Source organism: Staurois parvus, unplaced genomic scaffold (assembly GCF_062004578.1).
Source record: "Staurois parvus isolate SC_StPar_1 unplaced genomic scaffold, SC_StPar_1.0 ptg000011l, whole genome shotgun sequence".
Taxonomy (NCBI): domain Eukaryota; kingdom Metazoa; phylum Chordata; class Amphibia; order Anura; family Ranidae; genus Staurois; species Staurois parvus.
The window spans coordinates 25795650-25820450 of record NW_028317807.1 but is presented as its reverse complement, the minus strand read 5'-3'; the positions used below and the strand labels follow the sequence as shown (position 1 = coordinate 25820450).

Here is a 24801-nt window from a genome sequence, read left to right as displayed (position 1 = left end):
AAGTTGGTTGTAATAAATGTACACTTTGACATATGCTGTATTTATACCTAACTAATGGGGGTCATTCTTACTGGGCAAAATTATCATTTTATCTCATGTAGTTTCTTTGTTAACACTCATTCAGACAACATGAGATGAGGTTGAAAGTTTGAATTATGTCCTCCAGCAGCAGCATCTCAATACAGGATTTGCTGTTTCTGTGTAATGTTGGATCAGTCAAAGCAAGAAACACTGGGGCTCAGTATTACACCTTTACTAAAGGGTTTACAGGGACAGAAATGAAATAACATTTTTATTCTCAACAGTAAAACATGTGAGTTTAATGTTAATATCAAAGATGAGCAAATCATACCTCTGAGTCAAAGAACTGTGGCTGATCAGTCAGATTGTCACCAGCAGACTGGATGTACAGCTTGAATATTATGAAATCATTGCCTTTTCCTCATCACTGGGAACACTTGTGTCAAGGTATCTGCTAGTAAATGTCTTGGTGTCTGAATAGCGCGACTTGCAAATACAAATCTTAAATGTTACTAAACCCACAACAGTAAAATCAATCTATATATGCACTAAATCATGCTTGTTATACTTACTGTGGAACCTAAGGGTTTAATCCTCCGCATTGTGTAAAAATGCTGTTTAATCCTGACTTCTCTGATCCTTCCCTTCTTCCAGTGTCCCCCTCTTATCTCCTGATAAGACATATTGTGTGGAGTCACTCTGCACATGCTCAGTTTGGTGTGTATTGCTATAGAGGGGGGTTTTTTGGGGGGAAAGTGCATGTGATCAGCACAGGGCCAATCAGCACAGTCTGTCCAGACAGAGGTCAGGGGTCCTGCATCTTCCTAGAGCAGAATGAAAATTCTACCTACAAGCTTTAACATGTGCTCTGCTGGACACTGATAGAAGTCACACGACTACTCCAACTGCTGATGAGAAAATGTATTTAAAAGTTTATATTTACTAAAATAATTGCATTTTCATGTTGTGTGTACTGTGGGAGACCAGATATAGAGAATGCAGGGTCCTGGGTTTAGTAACACTTTAACATTATTCACAGCACCTAGAACATTGCCCAAGGAAAAATTCCCCTATGGATGCTTTTCTGCCTCCAACAGTGTGATCAAACCCTGACTCAAACTCTGTAAAGAGCTTTCCAGAACAGGGAAAAAGATGGGGGAGATGGGTCACTCCTATGATCCATTCAGCTGTGAGTGTAATGTGAGCTTTAGCTATTTACGTCTGTATAAATGTTTTTTTTTTATCAAAGTAAGTAAGGTTAGCATAGTAAACAAGTTAACAGAAGGCTAAAGCTTCTGCAGTCTGTAAAAAGTAAATTCATATACTTTGAGTTTCTACACAGAGGGAACAGCATAGGTTGTTCTTTTTCATAAAGTGTCTCTCCGATTGCAGCTTTTTTTGGGACTCACGTGAAGGCAGAAGGATGGAAAGGAATTGGGGGGAGGATATACCGCTGTGACTCCTTCACATCTTTGTGTAAATGTTATTGAGTTCTGAAACAACAGACTTTTTTTCAGCAAAGCAGATAAGGCCAGACAGGAAAACACGTGAAAGAACCCAAACCCCCACCTGCTGGTTTAAATAAGAATTTAAAATATTCATATGCAATGTGCTTCCATTTGATGAAAATAATTGGTTATACTGTAATATCCCACTTTTCAGAAATGTTCCGTTTGTATATACAGTAGCTTTACAGTTTAGTTCATCTGCATTCATGAAACTTCTTTGCCATCTAAATTGATTTTAATTAATATATTTCTCAAGAGTTCAACAACCAGCACATTTAGTAGATGATCTGTCTTTTCTACATAGATCCTTGCATATGGACATGTCATTTTGTATATCACCCAAGAAGAACTACAGCTAATAAAAGATCATAACCCCCCTACACACACACACACTTTGTGCAGATTTCATTTTTTTAGCACCCCTACAAACCTGGCATGTCCCGCATATCCTCTATGAGATCTTTCTACAACCATGCTTGTTGCGAATAAGCATTTCCCAGCAAGTTCTTTGGACTGTGTTTGACAAGATTCCCAAATTTGTTCATCAGTGTTGCTGACATTAGTTGAGGGTTATGTTAGCATTTTAATTTGTACTGCGTATCCTAACACTGAGAAGCAGTTTAGATGTTCTAGTTTTACTTTGTTGGGGTGTGGAAGCTGCTCATCCCATGGCATTCAGTGTTTTTGTGCTCACTTTCCACTGGTGTCTCTTAGTTTTTATACAGATGTCCAACTGGCTTCTGGTTCACTTTGAGCCCCTATCTTTCTAGTATGTGTTTGGTTTTCAGTATTTGTTGTGGACATGGAGCTGCTTTGTAGGTCAGCCCCATACAAGTCTCTGAAAGTTCACTGAGTGGGCATGGCTGGTGCAGCGCACCCTACAATGTAGTATATATGATGTAAAAACATCCGGCAGTTCTTGGGAGGGTGTTAAAGAGACAGTTCATCTAGTGCACAGATAGATGATTGGGGTGACTGGTCTCCTCAACAGGAAATGCTGTTTCAAGGACAGCTAAGGGGCAACATTTGCTGATTACGGACAAAGAGACTAGGCGAATCTTAAAGAAAACCATAGTGAAGCTTTGAAACTTTCCTCTATTATATATTAAAATAAGGGCTGCATAGGACTGGTGTTCAGTGAACCGCAAGATAAATATAATATTCCACAGTTTTTTGGCATATCAGCTAAAATAAAAGAGAAAAATCTATAAATAAGCTAGAAATATTGTTAAATGAATCATTTAATTTTCTACAAATATATAATTGGAGTGTGTTGACATCTAAAGTTATAATTGTAGTGGCTTTCCAATGCTGCAATTAAAGCACTTAATGTGCTAAAATGCTCTGTGGAGTTTGCTCCTTGTAAGTGCAGTAGACAAAAGTGTGTAGTTTGAACATCTGTAGTTGGATACAGTAAGTATTAAGAATTTTTGATTGTTTTTCTCCATTTGCTTACTTTGGTATTGTGGTTGTTGCTGGTTTGTTGTTGCTATTGTTGATCTTTTACTTGGTGTTGTTAGTACTGGTGTAATTGTTTATTGCTGACAAGTGTTGGGGGTATGGATGTGTTCCAATACCAAATGTAAGAACGGTAAATCATTAGATGAATCCAACCCCTTTCACGGCTCATGGGTCAGCCTGTATCCTCCTTGACTCCCTTCAATCACAGAAGAAGTTCAACTTCAGCCAAAGTTTATTGCAATGACAGCACACACCGCTCACTGCCACCCAAAGTCACTCACCCAACATGTTTCACCCACAGCAGGGCTTAATTATGAGGATAGTTGATACTGTGGGGGAAGGAAGGGAGAAGAAAAGGAAAGGGAAAAGAGGAAGAGGATGATGGGGGGGGGGGAAGAAGAAGGAAAGGGGAAGGAAAAAAGGGGAAAGGAGGGAAAAGGTCGGGGGGGGGATTAAAGAAAGGGGGGGAGAATGGAAACGGGAGGAAAATAGAACATGAGGAGAAAAATTGAAGGGAAGAGAGGAATGGGGGAGGGTGGGTGTAAGAGAGAAGAACTGAAAGGAAAGAGGGAACTGGAAGGGAAAAGAGGATGAGAAAGGGAGGACCAAATCAAGGGGGGAAAGAAAATAGGAAAGGAAGGGGAGGTGAAAGAGAATCCTCCTTTTCATAATAATAGTTGACATCCCACTCAAATTTATGCCTCTTTGGAATTCTCTTGGTTAATAAAGAGTCATGTCACCTTCCCTCAAGGGGCAGTCAACTCTCTCAATAATTTGAACCCTAAAGGTATCTAATTAAGAACCTTATCTTTTGAGAAAGCTATTATCCGCATTTGTTTTTTTGTGGGTTATAATATTACAGAGATGGTCACCCATCTGATCATTCTTTGGACAGATAAAACTAAGATTAATCTGTACCAGAATGACGGGAAGTAAAAAGTGTGGAGAAGGCTTGGAACAGCTCATGGTCCAAAGCACACAACGTCATCTGTAAAACATGGTGGAGGCAGTGTGATGGCATGGGCATGCATGGCTTCCAGTGGCAATGGGTCATTGGTGTTTATTGATGATGTGACAGAAGACAGAAGCAGCTGGATGAATTCTGCAGTTTAGAGATATACTGTCAGCCCAGATTCAGCCAAATGCAGCAAAGTTGATTGGACGGCGCTTCACTGTACAGATGGACAATGATCCAAAACACACTGCAAAAGCAACCCAGGAGGTTTGGAAGGAAACGAAATGGAATATTCTGCAATGGCCAAGTCAATCACCTGATCTCAACCCAATTGAGCATGCATTTTACTTGCTGAAGGCAAAACTAAAGGCAGAAAGACCCACAAACAAAGAACAACTGAACACAGCTGCAGTTAGAGCCTGGCAAAGTATCAGAAAGGAGGAAACCCAGTGTTTGGTAATGTCCATGGGCTCCAGACTTCAGGCAGTCATTGCCAGTAAAGGATTCTCAACAAAATATTAAAAATTAACATTTTATTTATGATTATATTCAATTGTCCAATTACATTTGAATTCCTGAAAATAGAGGGACTGTGTATAAAAATGGTTGCAGTTCCTAAAATTTGTGCTTGATATTTATGTTCAACCCCTTGAATTAAAGCTGAAAGTCTGCACTTCAAATTAATTTGGATTGTTTTGTTTCAGTTTATTCTGGTGTCTTATAGAACCGAAAGTATGAAAATCGTGCCTGTGTCCAAATATATATGGACCTGACTGTATATGGAGGTTTTCAATATCATTTGTTCTCTGTTGGTTGAACTAGATGGACTAGTGTCATTTTTCAACGTCACTAACTATGTAACTATATGTGACTATGGTAACTCTATTGCTCATTAACAGTACATCAAGACAGAAGTGCATTGGACAAAAATTGAACATAAGTAGTTTTAAAAACAGCAGGAGTTTGGAGACAGTAGACTGCCCTTGGTAGGAAAAAAAAGGCAAACCTCAACTGACAGAGAAAGATTACTCCTGGAACATTATTTAAATGTAACAAAGGCTGCTACTGTTTGAGTTGAAGTGAACTGCTATGGTTGAGGCAAAAACCATCAGTTAGAGGAGGCACAGTACTGGTACGGTTTATGAATTAAAAATCTGCCTCTCATAAGGTACATATTCATTATCAATAAAAATGTACAATAACAGATTCATCTAAACTGCAATGCAGAGCTGCACATACACAGAACAAGTACTGCTTCATGAGTAATTCAAAACAGCACATTGCAAGCTATGCTGCATGCCCTGCAAAGGATGTAAGAAAACTGGACAGTGAAAAAAATCTGCTGTACTTCAGCTGCTAGACAGGTTCATGAAGTTACTGCCCCATAGGTTATAGTGGAAGTCCAGGATTGATCTAACTAGATTTAAAACTGCCCCCCCTACTAAATCCTAACTAACTACCCTGTAGGAGGAAGATGCTTATACTCACCTATTCTCAGGACACTCTGGTCGGGTCACATGATGGGCTCCTAGAAGCAGCTTCAGTGGAGAAGCATGGCAGCAGACAATGGATGCCCCATAGTAAGCCTTATGGTGACGTCACCACCCTGGCATTCAAGCTGTTTTCTGTGCTCTCCCATGAAGTCGGCTGCTGGGGAGATCATATGACCAGACCAGAGAACCCTGAGAATAGGTAGGTATATGCATCTTACTTCCACAGGGTAGTATGTACAGTATAAGAGTTAGGAGGGGAGTGGGAGCAGATTTAAGCTCAGTTAGATTGATCCTGGAATTCCAGTTTAGGTGTAGATAAATGTGACACTTCTTTTCCAGATAAACTTTTGTGCACTCCAACTATTAATACTGTGTCTGCTAACAAAGGCTACTCCATTATGCTGATACAGGATCTTCTGTCTCTATACCGCCTGAGGAAATCTATCAGAAGTACTTTGCAAATGAACTACTTACTGCATTTACTCTGAAACTGGCTGGTTATTTCACAGACCTTATTCCTGTGCTTGGTTGCCTGCCAGTGAGTGTAACATTTTAGTCAAGATGTGTGAAAGCTGAAATTTATATTCTACAGAAAGGCATCACTCTGCTGGGCTTGGATCTTTTTGCTGCACTATATCTACTATTAGTAGTACAAGTAGTTTTAACCCCTTGGCGCCGGCACCTCCCAGCTCTTTAAGGGTTTCTGAGGCCGGGAGGTGGGGTGGTGTTTTAAGGTCCTGTGACCACGGTGATTCACCATCATGGCAGTCACATGATCGGGAAAGTTCCCGATCGAAAGAGGAGATCGGGACCTTTACGTGCGTACCGGACATGTGTGCTAAGAGCGCACAGGGTGCGGGCTCTCAGCACATACAGTATGTTTTTCTTAACTGCACGCAAATGTGCTGCTGCTCGGCGTCAAGGTCCAGATGCCGGGAGGCCGCACATTTGCGTGTGGCCGGCGTGAAGAGGTTAAAGCCTAAACATTTTTTTACTTTATTGCATTTCTTGAATTAAAGTAAAAAATGTTTAGGCATCAGTATGCCCCCTCACCCCTCCCCCCCCTTTTACTTACCTGACCCCTAATTCAATCCAGTGTTGTGCATGTCTGCAGCTCTTCTCTCCCCACACTTCTTGCTCTCACAGTTATCTGCTGCTGTCAATCAAAGCCAGTGATGAGGAAGTGGGGGAGGAGCCAAGTCCCACTGTCTGTGTCAATAGATGAAGACAGCAAGGCTCGGGAGCAAGTCTGCACAAGTGTCCCCATAGAAAACAGCTTTCTATGGGGGTATTTGTAGGGGGAGCCAGGAGCCCCTGCAGGGGACCAGAGAAAAGTAGGTTTGGTGCCGCTCTGTGCAATTCCATTGTACAGAGCTGGTAAGTATAAACCCCGTTGTTATTTAAAAGAGAAATGTGGACTTTTTTTTCCCCCCAATTGTACTTACCAAGGTGGATACAGCATTGGTCCTATGCTGTATCTGGGCACCGCTGGTCACATGACAACTGATCACTTACAACTGCTCTGAGCAGAGAGCTGTCAGTCACCACTCTCTGGTCTGCCCCCCCCCCCCCGAGCGCGCGCTCACAGGAGCGCTGGGCTGTGCAGGGGGAGGGAGTGGCTGTCTCAGGCTCTCAGTGGCTCACTGAGAGGCTGAGCCGGTTGCTGCTACAGACTCTGGGGTGGATCCCAACTTTGAAGTCAAGATCTTTAAACCGGCTGAGTGACGTGAGCCGACAACAGGCTTCGGCCCGAGGTCAGCTGAAAATGGGTCACAGGAGTGCAGAACGAATTGCACTCCTGTAATCCAAAGGAGAAGTACAGCCAAAAGAGCTTTGGCTGTACTTCTCCTTTAAGTAAATATAACTAACCATTTACAATCATTTTAAATTCTCAATAGGCTTTGCAAAGAATTTTGTACACAAAATTAATGTGTAATCAAATGTAAAACCAATGTATCCGAAATGTAGAGGTTTACCCTTCTCTGCAAGAGAAGCTGTTTCCCAAGAAGTAAAAAAATTTCTAGAACAAGATGTGATTGAAAAAGTGATGCATCTGAATGGCTATCTCCTATTGTGGTGGCAATGAAAAAAACAGGAGGCGTTAGATTGCTTTTTGACCTTCGTGAACTAAATAAAGCTGTTGTTATTTATAGTGCGCACTTTCCACATATTGAAGAAATATCTTCAGAACTCAAAGGAGATAAATTCTTTCCTGGATCTTCAAAGTGCATATCATCATGGTTTGCAGCAATAAGAAAAGTAGAGGCCTCACTGCATTTAGTACCCATGAGAGCTTATTCTGTTTCAAGTGTGTACCTAAAGGATTAGCTTCAGCATCCATTTGTTTTCAAAGACAGATATTTTCCATCCTCAGTAATGTACCTGGTGTACAGTGTTTCTGGATGATATAAATGTGTATTTTCCAACTCTGGATCTTTTTGACAATTACCTTAAAATTGTTCTAAATTATATTGAATCTGCAAAACAGGATCTTTCTAATGCTGCTTACGAAAAACTCAGGTGTCATTTCTGGATCACATTTTATCATTAAAGTGACTAATGCCTGATCCTGAATGTATGACTTTCAGACTACCTGACTTCTTCGTGGTATCCAAAAATTGTTCCCAATTATGCCTCAGCAGTTAAAACAATTGAGAGCATTACAGTGTGAAAGCACAAGCATGGTCAGGTCAAAGACCACCCAGCACTGCTTGAGAGCAGTTCAGCACTAGCAATATTTGATTCTTCTGCATCTACTATCTTTACTGTAGTTTAGGTAGGATTTTTGTGTTTAGTTGCTAGTAAGCCTGGGAGTGATTCAGTGATGTCACTTCAGATTAGGCTGGGAGACTCCACAGGACAAGGCTTCTGGAGCCCTCCCACCCCTCTAGAAACTGCTGGTACTTTCTAGAAGAAGGGCTGAGGGAACCTGGCCAGTGGTAAGGCAGGAGGTCTGGCATGGTGGTAAGGACAACACTTAAATATGGGAGAGCCTGTCCAGCAGGACAGTTGGAGTCAGGTGGAAGGTGGAGTGAGGAAGTGCTGCATGTGTGGAAGCTGGGAGGGGGCTCAAGAGGAGGGGCTGAAGGTCCTCCACTGTCATACAGTCTAGCTAGGAAAGACAGCGTGCCAGCAGGGAAGGAGCCAGCCCAGCGTAAGTCCTGAGAACAGCTTCAACCACTAAGCTACAGGAACAGCATAGTGTGAGTAATTCTACACCCCCTGGGCCAAATAAGGCAGTGGGTGGTCAGGTGCAATCCCCAACTAGTTCTCCCTGGGCCTACTTAATTTTTATGTCTTGGAATCCCTTGCCCTGGAATACTCTCAAGACAGCCAGGTGGAAGAGAGTTTCATCTGGGGTCTGAGGAGGTTCATTTGAGCGGATTAAGGGCTCGTTCACACTTGACTGTTTTACCAGCTCTTTCCAAACACCCCTATAGTGTTTGGCAAGCGTTGGTCCGGCGTTTGCAGAGCGTTTTTTAGCGCTCGGCAAACGCTCCGCAAACGCTGCATGCGTGGTTTAGTGGCGGTTGCCGATCATTAAAAACGCCCTACAAACGCCTATAATGAAGTTTGAATGGTGTTACCGCTCCACAAACGCCCCGCAACCGCCCCGCAACCGCACCGCAAACGCCGGCCGTTTGTGGAGCGGCACCACAGACTAGAATAGGAGGCTTCAACGCCACCTGACTCGACCAGAGGCGTCCGTTTTGCCGCGACACGACGCGACAAAAGACGCTCCTGTTAGATCAGCACTATGTGCTGCAATGTGCAGAATTGTCCGAGGCGTTTGGGAAGCGGTAAAAACGCTTCCCAAATGCTTCTCTACCGCCTGCACACAACGCTAGTGTGAACGTAGCCTAAGTGTTCCTTGCAAAGACTGTGTGCTGAATTTTGTCCTTTTTGTCTAAGAAGTTTGTCCTCCAAGTTTTTCAGTTCCATTGGGCATCTCATTTACCCCTAGACCCCATCCAAGTTGTTAACCCCTAATAAAACAATGGTCAAAAAAAATAAAGCTCATGGACAACTGTTCACTGACTTTGGATGAAAGTGTGGAAAATTTGTGTTGCCTAGCTGTGCAGAGTTTAGGGGGACCCAAAAACTCACCTGCCCTCAAGAGGGTAGTGCTACATCACCACAGATGCTTCAGGCTGTGGTGCAGTCCTTACACATTGCCATGCAGACTAGGAAGAGAAAACTGTTGCTTTTGCATTCAGAATGTGTACAGAAGCAGAACGAAAGTATTATACTGTAGAAAATATGGAGAACATAACTGTGGGGTCAACAGTATACCTTGCAGATTGGCCATAGTCCTCTAACTACACTGCAAGTGAAATGCTTATAGTCAGATGTTCAGCTAGGTTACTTCATTTTGAACTACACATTTCAATACAAACCATATCTGAAAACTGATACTGCTCGTTTTTCACAGTTACTCTTACCTGCAGCTCCTACTACACAGGAAGAGGATGCTGATGTTGTATTTTACTGATATAGATGCTGTTATGGCATCTGAGTTTAACCAAGCTTATCTTGCATGCCCAGGATAAATAGTTATGGTGGCCAAACTGTCCTTAGTTGATGGCTATGTTGTCTATGGATCTTATTGTTTACTTGTACCAGAGATCATGAGAAAGCACCCTATACAACTGGCATACCTTGCTGGATCTAGGGGGGTGCTGGGTTGGGTTGCACCCTCCAGATTTCAGTTGTCCCTCCCCAGGCCACTGAGCTCCCCCCCCCCCCCCCCATCCCCACACTCAGAGCTGGGACAAGGGAAGGGGAGCCTGGAGAAGTTAAGTCCAGAAAGTGACAAAGAAGAGAGAACCCAGAGGAGTGGTGCAATGCTATGCTCTGCCCCCCTTATCCTGTCAGAACAGTGCTGCTCCATATACAGAACAGTGCTGCTCCATATAGCTGATGACACAGGATCATTCCAACCATTGGATTGTACACTGGTTCATTACCCACCCCTATCTCCTCCAAAGACTGCTTATCTCCCAGCAGCAGGAAATGTGGGTTGGGGCAGGTAAAGAAACCATGTACAGTCCGATGGTTGGAGCAATCCTGTGTCATCAGCTATATGGAGTAGCGCTGTTCTGACAGAAGGAGGGGGCAGAGCACACACAGAACCTCCAGACTGTAAGTTGGGAGGATGAGGGTGGGGGAGCTTGCAGACAAATTGTATGCAATGAAGGGGGAGGTGTGGTGGGAAACAGTCATTTGTGCTTGGGATGAGAAGGAGCTATTTGTACTGGAAAGGGTAATGGGGTTTGGGGGGATTTTTTTCTAGGAAGGGGATTTGTGCTAGGAAGGGGGACTGGGGAGATTTATGCTAAGAAGCAAAATTTTGGGGATATTTGTGCTAGGATGGGAAGTTTGAGGGGAAAGGGGACATGTGCATGGAGGGGTGATTTTTTTGGGCGAGGGAGATTTGTGCTAAGAAGAGGGAATTGCGGGCATTGGAGGCGGGATTGGGGGTTAAAGATTTGTGCTGGAAGGGGATTTATACTGGGAGGAGGGGGAATTTTTGCATAGTTGTTTGGAGAGAATTTTGGCTTGCAGACAAAATGTATGCTTGGGGGGAGTGTGCTGATTAGAATTGTTTTTTTTTTTTTGCTTTTTTTTAGGGGGAGGGATTTATGCTGAGACAGGATGATTACACATAGGGGGGCCTAGTTTGTCATCTACGCCCTGGGAGCTAGATGACCTTGTCCTGGCACTGCCCGCACCACACACAGGGCAGTCAATAGATCGCCTCCTCCCCACTCAGCACATAGCTGTGATTGAATTCCCTTACAGACACGGCCTCAATCTATAGTGTATAGCTGGCTACTGTGTTTCAGTTCTGACCCTATCCTCTTCTCTGCTGACACTGTCATCTTCCCTGCTGACCCATTTCCTCTACCCTGCTGACCCGCTGTGCCCTGCACTGCTGACCTCTGTCCTCCATCCTGCTGACCCCTGTACACTGCCTTTCTGAGCACTGTCCTCTACCCTGCTAACCCCCTTTTCTCTGCCCTGCTGTCCCCTTTATTCTGCCTGATTACCCCTGTTCTCCAATCTGCTGACCCCTGTCATCTCCTTTATTGACCCCTGTCATTTGCCCTGCTGACCCCTATCTACTGCCCTACTGAACTGCTTTATACTGCCCTACTGACTCTTGTACACTTTCCTGCTGATATCTCATCCTCTGCCCTACAAACTAATGGTCTCTGTACTCTGCCCAACAAACCGCTGACTCTGTCCTCTGCCCTACTGGCCCCCCTATACACTGCCCTACTAACTTTTATATACTGCCCTGCTGACCTCACATGCTTTGCCCCCTGATGTTTTCTATGGCACCCCCACATCAGACAGGATAGATCTGGCCCAGCTGGCACATGAGAGTCACCAAGGAACTGTAAAAACAAAGCTAAGAATATACTGGTGGACAGGCAAGGTTACCCAATTCCTAACTGCCATTCAGCCTTATGTTACTTGTCAGTCATGACAAATCTGCTGTCACACACATACTCCACCACTGCAGTCATTGCCATATCCTGATTCTACTTGCTATTAATGTTGCTGGGATGGAACTCACACAAGTTCCCCCACAGGCCTGCTAGGGAATATGTGGAAGGAATTCTGGCAGGGTACACCAGAAGAGGAGGTTTGGGGCTGCTCTGTGCAGAATCATTGCACAAAGCAGGTAAGTATGACACGGTGGATAAAAATAAATGATTTTTTTAAAAAAATCAAAAAAATCAGATTTTTTTTTATTTAAATCGGAATTTTTGGATTTAAATCAGATTTTTTTATTTAAATCGGATTTTTTTAAATAAAATGCTTTTTGAGGAAAATATATTACCATCCAAAGGTTGTTCCATCATGAAATAAAGATTAGTTTTTTTAATTATGTAGAATAAGGCTGTATATGTTTAATTTGTTTGGTAAATAAATTCCATTAATCCATTCACAATGTCATGCTCTTCCAGAGGTTTTTGTAAGATTATTGGGTAGTTTCTCTGCCTACAAGATATTATCACAGATGCTTGGTTTACTTTTGCAGTTCTCAAAACTGAATTTGATACAGCGGAGATCACATGCCTCTTCTTCACAGCAAAAATGTTATAACATGAACAGAGTTAAGAAAAAGACCTTCATCCTAACTTCTACAAACCTATGAATACAGAATCAACCCCTTCAGTGCTAAGTTTTAAGAAGTTCAGTGAATAGAATAGAAACAATATTTTTTTGATTGTTTGAAGTGGAATAGATTTGCACAAGAAGAAAGTGAAACTAAGTGTGAGGAGGAAGGGGCTGACAGTCTAAGTCACTTAAAATATATATACCGTATTTTTCGCTCCATAAGACGCATCTGACCTTAAGACGCACCTAGGTTTTAGAGGCAGAAAACAGGAAAATAAATATTCGGAACCAATGGACTGCAGACATAGTACAGGAGATGACCAGAGACTGCGGAAACAGTACAGGAGATGACCAGAGACTGCGGAAACAGTACAGGAGATGACCAGAGACTGCGGACACAGTACAGGAGATGACCAGAGACTGCGGACAGTACAGGGATGACCAGAAACTGCGGACAGTACAGGGGATGACCAAGAGACTGCGGACACAGTAGAGGGGATGACCAGAGACTGCAGACATAGTACAGGAGATGACCAGAGACTGCGGACAGTACAGGGATGACCAGAAACTGCGGACAGTACAGGGGATGACCAAGAGACTGCGGACACAGTAGAGGGGATGACCAGAGACTGCAGACATAGTACAGGAGATGACCAGAGACTTCGGACATAGTACAGGAGATGACCAGAGACTGCGGACAGTACAGGGATGAGCAGAGACTGCGGACAGTACAGGGATGACCAGAGACTGGACAGTACAGGAGATGACTGCTGACCTTTGGGGAGGGGGGGGAGCGGGTACCTGAATTTGACAGGTACCCGCTCTTCTGCGGAGTTGTTCTTTAATTAGTGTCCGCTCTGCAGCGGGACCTTACCTGTTCCTCTATCCATCCGCGCGCTGTCTTCCCGGCTTCTGTAGTGTGGGCGCTCGGCTTGACAGCCGGGTGCCCAGTGCGCATGAGCGAGAAGCGCTGCGCTTTGTGATTGGTCCGGCGGCTTCTGGGACCTGTTATGTGTCCAAGGTGCCGCCTTACCATTCACAAAGAGCACCGCTTCTTGCGCATGCGCATTTGGCACCCGGCTGTCAAGCCGAGCGCCCACACTACAGAAGCCGGGAAGACAGCGCGCCGCTGGATAGAGGAACAGGTAAGGTCCCGCTGCAGAGCTGAACGGCCGGCCCGGTATTCTGACACGGCGGTGGCGGTGGAAATACCGGACCGGCCACTCCATATTCGCTCCATAAGATGCACTGACATTTTCCCCCCTTTTTTTGGGGGAAAAAAGTGCGTTTTATGGAGCGAAAAATACGGTATTTTGTTTAGCCAAATTAGTTAACAAACATGGATGTTTGTTTAAGCAAATAACATATGCTGTAATGTTATTGTTTCAGTTGAATAAATCTATTTAAATTGTTATTATTAAGGTAATGATTATTTTTCTCCTTCCTAAGTACAGCAGAAAAGTTGTCCAAATATGAATGATTAACCTATTAAACTGGGGATAAAAAAACTAATATGAAAAGTTGTTATTCTAAAAATCTTCATCTGCTTGCATATTAAAGTTATACCAGCAAGAATTAGTCTTTATGTAGAAAACTATGATTTAAATCAAGCCTTACTGACTAGTGATTTAAATCGTGATTTAAATCAGTTTGATTTAAATCAAATCCACCCTGGTATGACATGTTTATTATGTTTTAAAATGGACCTTTAGAACAGGGGTCTTCAATTAAAATTTACAGAGGTCCAGTTAGTAAAACTTTTTTTTGGCAGAGGTCCAAATCTCATGTTTGCACTATAACACATCACAGTCCCCCTTTACATCACAGCCCCCCTGTACATCAGTGTCTTTAGCCTACCTTTCACATCATAGCCCCCTTCATATCACAGCCCCCTCTTTAAATCAGTATTTGCAGCCCCCTCTTCACATCACAACCCCCTTTAACATTACAGTCCCCTTCTTTACATCAGTGTCCATAGTCCCATTTACATCACATTACCCCCTTTAAAGCAGTCCCACAGTGTCTTCTGTTCACCTTCACACCAGAGCCATCCTTTACATTGGAGTGCTCCTTTACCTTGCAGTGCCCTTCACATCACAGTGCCCCTTTACATCTTAATCATAGTGTCTCTTTACATCACAGTACCCATTTATGACAGTGTCCCTTTATGTCACAGTGCCCCTTACAACACAGTGCCCTGTCGCAGTACGCCTTTATGTCACAGTGCCCTTTTATGTCACAGTGCCCCCTTACAATACATTGCCTCTTTAATCACAGCACCCCTTTATGTCACAGTGGCCCTTTAAATCATAGTGTCCCATTATGTCACAGTGCCCCTTACATCACAGTGCCCCTCCACATCAGAGTGCCCCTTTCAATGCAAGCCTCCCCTGCACAATGTTACCTTTGGCAGGGCAGAGGCTGGATATGCATACACCGCAAAGGTGAAACGTGGCAGAACGCCTGGGAAACTCTCTCCGAACCCTATGGTTCCATTGAACCCCCCAACTACTGAACACAATAATTACTATAATTAACCTTTCCACAGTTCCTTATCTCCAGTTCTTGTAGGGTCTGGTTCACACTGGCAGCCAGGGGGAGGTAAAAACAAATGGTTGAGCCAGGGTCTTACTGTCCTCTGACTGCCCACCTAAAAGGGAAGATGCAGCCGCTTAGGGTTGTGCATACACCGTCCCTATAAGGCTTTGCTTTGTGACCATGTGCAGCATTGTAGCCAGATGCGACTCACTGAAGTGAATGGGGCCTCAGAGGGTAGAGCACAATATTTATATATAAAGTACCCTTTTGGTAGTCAAAGAAAAAACAAGCATTCAGAAGGGGGCAGTATCACCTCCTGAATGCCTGTCAACCGCTGTTTTACCACCCTCTTAAAAGTGATCACTGAGACAGAAATGCTGCCGTGTGTGACCGAGCCCTTAATCTATATGTGGGGTTTAGATGAGGTTGATTCGGGCTAATGAATGATAAAATATTTCATTTTTAGTTTAAAATTTTCATTCTATAGTGACACTCCACAGATCTGAAGAAAGTATTCATTTAATCGAAGCAGATGGCATTTGAATTTCAACTTTGCTAATAAATGGGTTAAAAGTTGTCCATGCCTACTGGCATTTGAATTATTCACCAATAAATTATCCAGTTCAACTGTCTTGAATAATGGAGGAACACATTTTTGCGAAAGCTATTTTAGGAAAAGGAAAAGTGTCTGCATTTGAGTCACCTTATCTTACTTCACAGTGTTTATGTGTTTAATTAAACAGGTACAAAAACAGTTTTAAGAATTTCACTTTAGCATAAAACCATTTATCTCTGTAGCTTTTTTTCTATATTTTAGTTTAGTTTATTTAAGAATGCAACAACTGGTCTTTGAGCAGGTCAGTGGTTGGCCATATATCTAACTCCATATAGAGACCTCACAGGTGATTTGCAGTAGTGATGGAAGCAGGAGCGGACTGACCATTTGGAAACTCGGGTACTGCCAGAGGGCCCAGGGTCAGTAGGGGGCCCCATGAGATGCCCCTGGTACCTTTTTCATAGGCTTTTTTGAGTGTGGGCAAGGACACAGGGGCTCCATGATCCCCTATTGCCCGGGGGCCCCATGAGTTGTCAGTCTGCCCCTGGATGGAAGTTCAATTGGAGAATCATTTGCTATTAGTCTATTTAGATACCATTGAGTGTATCTAAAGCATTGTGCTATTGATTGTTTTATTTCAATGGTATGGAATTGCATAAATTATTACCAAATTTCAAAGAATTTCTGAACCTGGATTTCTTTGCATAGTGAGGCCTCTACCTTCTTGGAACTACTACGGCACACAAAGGTTAATTTCTCTATAAACACTGCACTCTTTGGAGGATCAGGATCAATACACTTATGTAAGACAGTCCTTTTATCTACTAGGGAGATTATAGTGAGAAGCTGTTTGAAGCTTTCGGGAATCTTCTTGCTAGGAATGTATATTATGCCAAACCTCTCTCCCCCCTGCAAGCAAAAATTCCCTAGAATAAATCTTGCTCAACTAACCCCTTCCACCTCTAGAGGGAAATCCCTTCCCAGAACAAATCTTACCTGCTCAAAACTACCCCTTCTTGCAAATAAACAGTCCATCCCTAGAAGAATATGTCTCCATAACAAATCTCTATGCTCAAAATCCCAAGCAAAAATTCCATCCCCAGAAAAATATCCAACTAGAAAAAAAAATTCTCATCTCACTCCCCCTTCACAGCAAAGCAAAAGTTAAATCCCTAGAAAATAATCCCCTCAGAAATCTCTGTCATTTCCTAGCAGTCCAGGCACAAATCCCACCCTCTCTAAATTCAGCAGAGTTTTCTATTTTTTATATGTTTGTCCATGGAACTTGTATTTATGATAGCCCTGCCATATACCTGAATACAGCACTACACAGCCACTCATGTCTATGAGAGGCCGTACACTGCACCTGGGCTGCCCGGGCAGAGGAGAGGCACCAAAATATATATTGAACGGGCTCAGCCACCCATGTGCAAGGAGCCTATATTTATAGTAACACTTGATCCTTTAAAATTACCACTTGTCAAACTTAAAATGGCCTTTTTTTATAGATTATTTTTTTTCATTTAAAAGACAAAACCACCAAAAGAAAACCTTGTTCCCCTTCCCCACCAAAAAGTAAAAATATTCCTCACATTGTTAACAAAAGTAATAATAATGGTATTCCTAAATTACTAGGCCCATAGCTGAGATGAGAAAAATAGCTAAATTACAACCAGAATTTTGCTCCACTCACTGTGTGTTTCAGAAACTTCCTCAGTAAAAGCAGGACAAAAAATGATGGTAGCAAAGGTCACTGAAAAATGCACAAAGTAATAAAAACCTTACTAAGGTTCTAACCTTTCCACAATAAATTAAAATGTGTATTTGTAGCTGTCTCTACCATCACTCCTCATCACAGGACAGGAAGTTAAAGGAAAGCTTATCAAAAGAAATGGAGACAACCTTCCCTGTTATACCAAAAATAATGGCTGGGCTTTAACTGTAAATAAAAGGGATGTTTCTTGCATTTCAGTTTGTGTTAGTAGTGTTTCCATCAAAAAAAACAAAAGAATAATTGTGGTCCAGAACATGACTTCATTTTTGGCATGGTAATCTGAAAATAGCTCAGCTTTTACTGTTAGGCTTTCTTATATTGGAGCACTTTTCTATAGATAACATGACATATCTGTGCCAGAGTGAGAATTCAAAGCAACCTTTGCATGCAAACACAGCAATTAAATCTTAAAACTAACTCACTGACCTCTGTAGCTGCAGCTATTGTGAAGTAACTCATCTTCAAATTTCACAGCTGAGGCGTCTGTTTTTTTACTTTCTAATTGTAGCTCAGCTACCCACTCCTAGCAGTGAGTTGGCTGCTTGCCAACCTTCTAATCTCTAACTTTTTTATTCCAGTGGAAACCTTGAAATTATTTTCAGTTTTCTGGCAACCCCCACTAAAAGTCAGTGGGAAAAATTCACCTTACATTGGTGGCTATTGGGAAAATGCCCCTCTTACAGTGATGGTCAAAATGCCATCCTTACAGATGGATAAAAAGGTAAGTGTTGTCATACAGCTTGTTCTGCCAAGTGGTGTTGGCCCTGAAACTATGCAGCCACTCAAGGAATGAACCCCTAGCAACCTCTGAAGGAATCCTAGTGCTCAAACCCAAGTTGATAATGGCTGCTCTAATGTAGACATGGAGTGGGTGCACAGGAAGAGGGGAGATTAGAATGTTGGGAACCAACTTGAATGACTTCAAGTACAATTAAAGGCTTGTGTATGACAGCCACAACAGATACCAAATCCAGTTACTGACCACAGGATGCTTAAACTCAGAATAGGAATGGTGTCACATACCTGATAGAAGAGCCTACAGGATAAAGAAGGCCTCTCTTACACCTCCAGCTTGAGGCGCCTGATAGAGTCAACAGGTGGAGCAGGAGCGCAGAGTGGCATGAGTGCCTGATGGTCTTCCTAGCAGCAAAACTAGGCGGGATCAAAACTTTTTTTCACTTTTTTTCACAAAGTGCTGCGCTTCACTACATATACACAATATTACATAAATCATACAAAAATATGAAAACAAATATAACAAAGCACAAATATTAGTGACAAAGTCCAATATTAGTCTTCTGTGTGCATAATCCAACTTCCGCTTCTTAATGTTGCTATTACTCTAACATGTCATGCTACTTCATCAAGGGGATGTGTCCATTAGGGAATACCATTATGAGCCCAATATGAGGCACACAAGCGTTATATGAACTTACATGAATGGTTCGGTCATATATTCCAGGTGACAGTACATCCAGTAGAGGGTATTCACAATATAGAATTATATTTGGCATGAAGAGGTGGTGGAATAGTTGAAGAAGCAATATTAGAGTAATAACAATATTAATAAGAACATTTTGAAGCAGAAGTTGGATTATGTACACAGAAGACTAATATTGGACTTCGTCACTAATATTGGTGTTTTGTATTGGTCTGCAACAGTCTGTGTTGGTTTTCATATTTTTGTATAATTTATGTATTATTGGGTATATGGAGTGAAGTGTGGCACTTTGTGGAAAAAAGTTTTGGTTATATATAGTGTGGGCGATTCACTGCAGTTTTGATTTTTCACAGTGGAGCAGGTGAGATGGGTAGCAGCAGGTGAGCGGCAGACAAACAGTCTGGCACTGGCAACAGCAGACAAGTGTGGTACAGTCTGGTAGCAGACAGGTTGTGAGCAGGCACTGTCAGGTAGTAAAGCGGGTGCTTGCAGACAGTAGTCCAGCAGCAGGGAGAACAGTGGTGGAGTCAGGCAAGCAGGGTCAAACATTGGTGGTCAGATCAGGTACAGGTGCCTAGGCACGAGTGTGTCACAGTACAGGCCACAGTCAGTAACAGATCAGTGATACAGAAGCATTGGGAGCAGGTAGAAGCAGAGGTGAGAAGGCAAGCCGGAGTTGGTGCAGGCAGAATTCAAGGAATGGTCAAGAAAAGCTGGGTTGGTAACTGGAATCAGATTCAGAGTAACAAGCTGCAGGCAACATTGTAGATGAGTCAGTTTAAATAGGCCATTGAGCACTATTGCTGGTGACAGATGCACATGCGTGTGCATGCCGATGTGTGCTTGCGTGCACACAAGTGCGTGCATAAACACGTCACATTTCATAAGTGCATGTGATGGCCAGCAAACTGGCCTGGCGACTGTGCACAGAAATCCACTCAGAGGGGCCATCTTGCTTGCTGGAATGCTATTCCTAACAGATGGGCCAAAATGAGCCTGTGACATAGTAATTTACTGATCATATCACAGAAATCACAATCTGATTCCTGTCCCTAATTCTGACAGTAACAAAAGGAAAAGTAATGGAATATCATCATGGTTTAGACTTGATGATCTGCCTATCCCACCATGGTGTCTTTTTCAGGGGTTCACTAAAAGCTTAAACTTTTCTTTTTGTACAAGAAAAGAGACATAACAACAGGCAGTCCCCTGTAAGCTCTACACGATTTGAAGCACCACTTAAAAATTGCTAAAAGGCTAGAGTCATGTTCTAGAAATTAAAACGTAAGCTGCCCCCTTTCCTCTTTTGAATTTTATATGAAGGAAAATGTCTGACATGTCAGGCAACAGAAACTGCAGCAAGCTCAATGCAGCAATGCAGAATGTTGATTTAAGTATTAATAAAACCAATCAGCCACTTCTTTTAGAGAAAATTATTTTCTGAAAATCATTGATTCACAGCTAAGTTGTTAAAATGCACCAGCCACCAATATGTGGGAGATATAATGTGATATACTGTCTGGAAAAATACAGTGTCAGTATTTTATAATTATCAATTCTAACTGGCTTTCTAAATTTTAGGGCTCACAACTAAGAGACATCTTAGTTGCCATATTATGAATATTGTTTTCAAAAGGTTTTAATGTTTTGCGTCATCTATTGGTCTCTATTATTTGTTCCAAAATAAAGTATGAACAAGCAGGCAGTTAAAAATATGAAAGTACCAGAAAAATGTACCTGGCACATCCTAGTAGGGTACCTCTCTGCTGAACCTTTGCTCATGCATTTAGTTGTCAGGACCTGCTGTCAGTTTAACAGCTAAATCCCTGACTTGGGTATCAAAGTTAATGTTAGCCATCAATTTTGAACTGGTATTCAGACAACATGTTGTCATTGTAAGAGAATTCACTCGAAAAGCTGGTGAATTTATTAGGCATGCTGCAAAGCACAAAAACTTGCTGTTCCCAATCAGAAATCATATTTGGGTACTTTGACATCAGAAACAGAGATCTGACTAGATGTGTTTGGTTACTATACTTTCTTCTTAAGCTTCTTGTCACTCCCTTATTGGAAAAGCCCTCAAGTCATTACATTCCACAGGATATAGCATTCTTGAGGATACAGTATTTCAGTTTATACGTTCTTATTTTATTGTATGCTGTTCAAGTGTATGTAAACCCTAACAATGAACTTCTCCTATTTACTTGCTTTTGGTCTGTTAACTTCTTCCATACCGGGCACTTTTACCCCCTTCCTGCCCAGGCCATTTTTCAGGTTTCAGCGCTCTCACACTTTGAATGACAATTGCGCGGTCATACAACATTGTACCCAAACTAAAATTTTATCATTTTCTTCACACAACTAGAGCTTTCTTTTGGCGGTATTTAATCACCACTGGGGTTTTTATTTTTTGCTAAATTAACAAAAAAAGACTGAAAATTTTGAAAAAAAAACACGTTTTTCTTTGTTTCTGTTATAAAAGTTTGCAAATAAATAATTGTTCTTCATAAATTTAGGCCAAGATGTATTCTGCTACATGTCTTTGGTGAAAATAACCCAAATTAGGATGTACTTTTTAGTTTGTAGGAAAGTTATAGAGTTCACAAACTATGGTATAGATGTGAAAATTGATCAATCCTGAAGTACTGACAGCCAATCTAATTTCTTGAGGTCCAAGAATGTCAGAACAGTACAGATATGCCCCAAATAAACCCTTTTTGCAAAGTAGACATTCCTCATCAGAGGAATGGCGAGTTTTTTGAAGTTGTATTTTTTTGTAAATTTTTCGGAAAATGAAAAAATTAAATAAATTATTTTCACTGTTTTTTTTTGCATACTGTCACCAGTGCAGTACAGCGTCATCATATAACTGGCATGGCAGTGATCAGGGACACTGACTGGTGACAGTATTGAAAAAAAAAATAATAATTTTTAAAAAAATCTTTTTTAATTTTTTTTATTATTTTTAATTTTTTATTGCAATTTTTTTAAGATTTTTCATATTTCACTATGACCAAAGTAGTACAATGTTACCATAGTAACATTGTACTACTTTGGGGAAGTGATCAGTATTTTTTTTTTACACAATTTGCTTTTAGCAAAGAATTACTTTGCTATAAGCAAGCATTTACCTGAATGACATCAATTCATTCAGGGTTTTTTTTTTTTTTTTTTGTGCTTAGCTGTGATTTGGCCACGGCTAATCACATGACACAGCTGGGCTGTGATCGGCCCAGCTTGTGCATGTGATCGCTGTGACCATTCACAGCTAGACACACTAGTATACAATGGATGGCATGATTGAAGCCATCCATTGTATACAACTGTCATGTGACCTGCTGTGATTGGTCACAGCAGGTCACATGGTACCAGCAACGGGGCTGGTACTCAGATCTGTCATCGGCCGTGTCCGAGGTACACGCCGGTGACAGATCACGCCGCTGTGCGGCTCTGCAGGCGCGCAAACTGCGCATGCCCAAAAGGACGCCATATGGTGTTTACCCGGAAAGTTGAGGGTTTTTGCTGGCCGCCATTCGGCCATAGGCCGGGAGGGAAATGGTTAATATACAACTGAAAACTTTTTGTTATATATAAAAAATCTACTAAAGAAATCAATTTAATTCATTGGAGCCAAGAGAGAATTTCCCAGAATCCTCCTGCACATTTAATTGACTCATTCCTTTCTCAGAATCTGCAGAAAGCTTGGCATTCCAGGGAATCTCCCTGCCATGCCCATTTACATCAGCCACATATCCACTCCCCATTCCAACCTACATTAATGAAACAATAAAACAGTGCACATTTTTCACAGATTTTTTGATTTTTCTCAATCTTTTTGATTCTTATCAAGGCACAGCAGCATTCACTTTCAAATTTTTCACATAGTTCTTGTGGCGCAGGTTGTTTTTGTTTTAGTTCAACCTACATTAATGTCCTTCCACAACTACAAGTCCCATTGGTGATGGTAACTGTACTTTCTCAGGTGGTGCCACACAGTGAGCGTGATCTGTTTGCTCGATACCTCCTCCAGTTGCTTGGCCAGAGCGACATTTTCTCAAAGAAAGCTCGGCCTTCATAAACTTTAAAAAGATAGTTTTCTTAGAAACTGGAAGGTTTTAACATATAAAAAGCTTTCTTAGCTTTAAGAACTTACTTTAGTCTTAGATGATCCATGGCTAAAGGGATGCCGAGGATGTAATATTTCTTCTTGTGATACCATGACTGATCACATCAGTATAGTCAATTTTATTTTAAATATTGGATACCATTATACTCTTTGTACTTTTATACATTTTTAAACTGGTGTTTTATGTCTTTTTTACAATCTGCTGTATATAAATGAGACTATATACACAGAGCATGATGGGACTTCAAATAAGCTGTTTTCTGTCATCATCTCTCAAACGGGGCCATCTGAACAGATAAAGTGAAGATGGGGTGTGGGGGGTTCACTGCTCTGACTCACTTGGTTGTTGTGTAAATTCCAGTTTGATCTATTCATTTTTTTTCTCAGCACAACACACACAGATAGCTTGAAAAACACAAGAAAATAAACTTGGAGCACCATATCCTTGATGGAAATAATACAAAATTTTCACAAGCAATATTTTATATTTGCATGCCAATTTTTGTTTCTGAACTTAGATATACATTAATGCTTAAAGCAGAACTAAACAACTGTTCCACCTTACCAACTGTTTGGTGTCTGCTACCCATCTCTGCCCATCCCTCCATTGGCTTCCACTCACCCAATGAGTAAAAATTCAAAATACTAACAACAACTTAAATAACCATCCACAACTGCCCCTAGCTACATCACTAACCTAATCTCAAAATATCAACCAAATTGTTCTCTTCATTCCTCCCAAGACCTCCTGGTCTCTAGCTGCCTTGTAACCTTCTTCTTTGCTTGCCTCCAGGACTTCTCCTGACCCTCTCTCGTTCTCTGGAACTCCCTTCCCTAATCTGTCCAAATATCTCCTACAATATGCACTTTTAGGCAAACACTGAAAAACATTCTCTATAGAGAAACCTATCCACCCATACCTCACAGTTATTACCTTTTGTACCACTTGACCCTCGCTTTTTTGATTGTCAGCTCTAATGAGCAGGGCCCTCTGATTCCTCCTCTATTGAGCCTTATTGTAACTGTACTGTCTGCCCTCAAAGTCTTGTAAAGTGCAGCACAAATTGTTGACACTGTATAAATCATGTATTATAATAATAATGATAATAAGCCAATTAACTTAACTGTTTCCCAAAACAGTTACATTCAAGACATGCCTTAAATAACAACCGTCACAGTTGCTTGTGCTCTGAACCGAACTGTCAAATCACCAAATTACTCCTGCCACAACTAATCACATGTACAGCACCATAGCAACTACTGATCAAACAGAGACTAAGATGGCAACTTCATTGGCTGGAAAGGATAGAAGGGTTTAATTCCACTTTAAAGTGTTACCAAACCCACAACAGTAAAATCAGTCTGTATATGCAGTAAAGCATGCTTGTTATACTCACTGTGGAACCTAAGGGGTTAATCCTCTGCATTGTGTAAAAATCTGTTTGATCCTGTCTTCTCTGATCCTCCCCTTCTTCCAGTGTCCTGATAAGACATATAGTATGGAGTCACTCTGCACATGCTCAGTTTGGTGTGTATTGCTAGAGATTTGTTTTTTCTTGGTAGAGTGCATGTGATCAGCACAGAGCCAATCAGCACTGTTCAGACAGAGGTCAGGGGTTCTGCATCTTCCTAGAGTAGAATGAAAGCTCCTCCTAAAAGCTTTAACCAGTGCTCTGCTGGACAGTGATAGAAGTCACAAGACTGCTCTAACTGCTGATGAGAAAAGGTATTTAGCAGTTTATATTTGCTAAAATAATTGCACTTCCATGTTGTGTGTACTGTGGGAGACCAGATATA

The 24801-nt window shown here is 41.8% G+C and overlaps 1 protein-coding gene across 1 annotated transcript in view; it reads left to right on the top strand.

Moving 5' to 3' along the window:
- Positions 1-24801, top strand: part of LOC149474119 (voltage-gated delayed rectifier potassium channel KCNH8-like) — a 625264-nt gene that overhangs the window by 443882 nt on the left and 156581 nt on the right. The window lies entirely within an intron of this gene.